The sequence below is a fragment of the Bos indicus genome, chromosome 27, assembly GCF_029378745.1.
Source record: "Bos indicus isolate NIAB-ARS_2022 breed Sahiwal x Tharparkar chromosome 27, NIAB-ARS_B.indTharparkar_mat_pri_1.0, whole genome shotgun sequence".
Classification (NCBI taxonomy): domain Eukaryota; kingdom Metazoa; phylum Chordata; class Mammalia; order Artiodactyla; family Bovidae; genus Bos; species Bos indicus.
This window is the reverse complement of record NC_091786.1, coordinates 1,987,254-1,991,988: the sequence shown is the minus strand read 5'-3', so window position 1 is coordinate 1,991,988 and position 4,735 is coordinate 1,987,254.

The following is a 4,735-nucleotide window of genomic DNA, read 5'->3' as shown; positions in this document are numbered from 1 at the left end:
TTACCACCCTGAAGGTGTGTGTCCACTGTTAACAGAGGATGAGATGTGGAGCCAAATGCCCAGTCCAGAAGGTATAAAAGGAGAGATGCCTTCGTCTCATCTCCCCTGGAAAGACATTTATTTACAATCCAAAGAATGAAAACCCAGGACCCCTCTCTTCTCTGCCCAGGAGATGTGTTTAAACTAGAGAATAGAGAGTTTTCTCCCTTCGTGGCTTCAGGGGTTCCTCTCCTGTGTAAGCACTCAGATGTGCATTTTGGATTCCTCGTCTATGGACTCTGATGTACGCAGGGTAACACCTGGTTCTCCTCACGTCACCCCAGATATGGCAAAGACTGGGAAAGGGAAACCTAAGTAGTTACAGTTCTGCAGACTGGAAGCAACAGTCTGTCTCTGGATCAGAAACCATATGTCTACTTGCAGGATGTACAAATATACTGACTGACGGATCAACAGATGAATGGCAGGTCAATAGACAGACGCCGCCTCCATAAGTGGAGAAATAATCATTACAGAAAGCAAATTTTAAGTGTCCTAAAGAAAAGTAACTGTTGTGGAAGAGATTTAAGGAAGGATAAATTGCAAAAGGTAGAGGGCTTCCCCGGTGGCTCAGATAGTAAAGAATCTGCCTGCAGTGCAGGAGACCTGAGTTCGATCCCTGGGTCAGGAAGATCCCCTGGAGAAGGGCATGGCAACCCACCCCAGTACTGTTACCTGGAGAATTCCATGGACGGAAGAGCCTGGAGAGCTACAGTCCACGGGGTCACAAAAGAGTCGGACACGACTGAGCAACAAACACTTTCACTTTCAGAGGGTCATCTGAGGGGAAGCCTTGAGGTCACTGCTGCTTCAGGAGACCCAGAGTGATAACAAGAGTCCAGGGACCAGCTAGAGGGTGGAGATGAGCGACGTCAGATGGAGGGGTGAGAAGAGCAGGGCAGGGCGAGGCCCGCAGCAGTCTGCCACAGGGCCCTGTGTCTGCAGTGACTTCAGGTTAGTGAAAGATGAATGACAAGATCAGAGATTTATTTTTTTCCACAAAGAATTTATGGGGCTTCCCTGGTGGTCCAGTGGTTAAGACTCTGCCTTCCAATGCAGGGGGTGCAGGTTCAATCCCCAGTAAGGGAGCTAAGACCACCCCCTGACTCACGGTCAAAAATACAGACCATAAACAACAGAAGCAATATTGTAAACAATTCAATAAAGACTTTAAAAATGGTCCACATAAAAAAAATTAAAAACAAAAGAATTTATCTAGCAGATTCCAATGAACAGGGCATTCTATGTGCTATGTGTATTATTTTAAACTGAATATTAAATTATATATTTCAAGTTACCCAATAAATGATTTTCTCTTTTGAGTCTGTTCAATCATCTTATGCTGACCCCATTTTGAGGTCTGTTGCTAAAAATACTATCAAAGAATATTGACTCATATATCAAAATGTTCTGAACGCCACTGAATGGCAAGATTATCAAATTCAGAAATGTCTAATAATTAAGAATTTCTTTCTCTTAATGGTCTGTGTTACTCTGTTAGGGCTGCTGTAGCAATGCACACAGACAGCGTGGCTTAAAAAACAAAAATATATTTCCTCAGGGTCTGGAGGCCAGGCATCCAGGGTCAAGGTGTCAGTGGGCTGGAGGCTTCTCCAGAGTCTTCTCTCCTTGGTCTACAGATCTTGCTGTGTCTCCACACAGCTTTCCCTCCGGACACATCCCTTGAGGCTCTGCTTTTAAGGACATTGAGCATTTGGGGTTTTGGCCCACCCTAACCTAAAAATCTCTCTAAAGTTGGGGCTCATGTTCAGTAATGTAGGGATTATTGCTTCAACATGGGGATGTGAGAGTTGGACTGTGAAGAAAGCTGAGCATCAAAGAATTGATGCCTTTTTTTGTGTGTGTGTGGTTTTATTTATTTATTTTTTTATTTTATTTTATTTTATTTTTAAACTTTACAATATTGTATTAGTTTTGCCAAATATCGAAATGAATCCGCCACAGGTATACCTGTGTTCCCCATCCTGAACCCTCCTCCCTCCTCCCTCCCCATACCATCCCTCTGGGTCGTCCCAGTGCACCAGCCCCAAGCATCCAGCATCATGCATCGAACCTGGACTGGCGACTCGTTTCATACATGATATTATACATGTTTCAATGCCATTCTCCCAAATCTCCCCACCCTCTTCCTCTCCCACAGAGTCCATAAGACTGATCTATACATCAGTGTCTCTTTTGCTGTCTCGTACACAGGGTTATTGTTACCATCTTTCTAAATTCCATATATATGCGTTAGTATACTGTATTGGTGTTTTTCTTTCTGGCTTACTTCACTCTGTATAATAGGTTCCAGTTTCATCCACCTCATTAGAACTGATTCAAATGTATTCTTTTTAATGGCTGAGTAATACTCCATTGTGTATATGTACCACAGCTTTCTTATCCATTCATCTGCTGATGGGCATCTAGGTTGCTTCCATGTCCTGGCTATTATAAACAGTGCTGCGATGAACATTGGGGTACATGTGTCTCTTTCAATTCTGGTTTCCTCAGTGTGTATGCCCAGCAGTGGGATTGCTGGATCATAAGGCAGTTCTATTTCCAGTTTTTTGAACTGTGGTGTTGGAGAAGACTCTTGAGAGTCCCTTGGACTGCAAGGAGATCCAACCAGTCCATTCTAAAGGAGGTCAGTCCTGGGTGTTCTTTGGAAGGAATGATGCTAAAGCTGAAACTCCAGTACTTTGGCCACCTCATGCAAAGAGTTGACTCATTGGAAAAGATTCTGATGCTGGGAGGGATTGGGAGCAGGAGGAGAAGGGGACAACAGAGGATGAGATGGCTGGATGGCATCACCAACTCGATGGACGTGAGTTTCAGTGAACTCCAGGAGTTGGTAATGGACAGGGAGGCCTGGCGTGCTGCAATTCATGGGGTAGCAAAGAGTCGGACACAACTGAGCGACTGAACTGAACTGAACCTAATAATCTCTCTAAAGTTGGGGCTCATGTTCAGTGATCTAGGGGTTATTGCTTCGACATGGGAATTTTAGGTGGCGGGGGGTGGGGGAAGGTGTGCCTGATTCAGCCAATCACAGTCTCTTGTGTGCTTAAAATCCTTAAGCCAAGTTTCCTGCAATCTCCAAGCCCAACTTTTTGCAAACACAGTGTTGTCCTGTGTTTGCTTGTAATACTGGCATAAGCCATGCTGTTCCACATCTAAATCTGATTCACATTTGAATTATGGGTGGAAGTTAAAGAATATTGCTTCTCAGCAGGATGGTAAGAGTCTCCGTTTTTTTCTTTTAAATCTTTTCTTTATGTCCCTTTTCTCCTGACTTGTTACCTGAGACCTGTTGGCAAAGGGACAGACAGATTTTCTGTGGAAGTGCATGAATCATCTTCAAGGGATGTACAAGGGAAAGTAACTTCCCAACATCACAAACATCAGTTTCCAAACATTTTGTTCAGATTATTATAAAATAATTTATGAGAGCAAGTTTCTCTTTTTCAGAACCTCTGTGTGGGCTGCCTTTTTCAGCTTCTCTATTCATGAAAGTGAAAGTGAAAGAAAGTGAAGTCGCTCAGCCGTGTCTGACTCTTTGCGACCCTGTGGACTGTAGCCTGCCAGGCTCCTCCATCCATGGGATTCTCCAGGCAAGAATACTGAAGTGGGTTGCCATCTCCTTCTCCAAGGGATCTTCCTGACCCAGAGATCAAGCCCAGGTCTCCCGCATTCATGAAAATATCACAGATATTTAAAATCCTCTGTTCAGTCCCAAATTAAGATACCCTTTGTTATGGACACCAGTGCATACTGTATCAATCAATGATACATATTTAGCGCCTGAATCAACTACATGGTACATGAGGATGAGGGAGAACGGATTTTTTTAAAAAGCAACCCATTGCCTCCATGTGCAAAATCATTATAAAATTCCCTAAAGCAACAGAAATCATTTGCAAATGAGCATTTTTCGTTAAATTCCTAAGAATCTCATTCTTACACTGGACAGAACCCGTACAAATTAAAAATTGCAAACTACCAACTTGAAAACGAAAACGAATCTATTTTATTCCAGTGTGTCTGCAAGTAGGTGCTTCCCTTACAAGTGACTGTGGAGAACCTGGGACATCCAAGGCAGGAGGGAGGTGGGTCTGGGGAACTCCCTCAGGAAGATGAATGTAAAAGGCGCGTTCTCAGCAAGGAGATTGGGAGCTTTGATCAAGAATAATTACGAGTAAGAATTTAGGGACTCTTTCCAGCACTTAAAAATCTTACTGTGTAAGTTTCCAGGGAATAGTTTTCCAGGTTTGGGAGAAGAAAAACCTCCAAGAAAGACAAGCATTTGTTTTCTCTGGGAGCTGCTATAAAAAGTTAACAGTTATGGGAGGACTGCCGGAAACTGAAGCGCCGTACGCTACAACAGAATAGGTGCTACAGAAGATGAAGATACATGGATTCAAACAAATAACCTCTGGACCTCGGTTTTTACTTCTTAAGCAATGGATTTAGGCAGTTTTAGAAAAAGAAATTTAAATATAGAATTAATGAAGAGGAAGCACACATCGTCTGTTCCTGCCCACAGTGAAGTAGCCAGGATCAGACCCGGCCTCTTGAAATGAATAACTACGAAACCTGGACAAATACGAACGGAACCGCTGGCCTGCGAATGAAGCGGGCAGGCTGGGTGAGCCCCAGGCTCTGCTCTGCAGATGGTTTCCAAGCCGGGGTCACG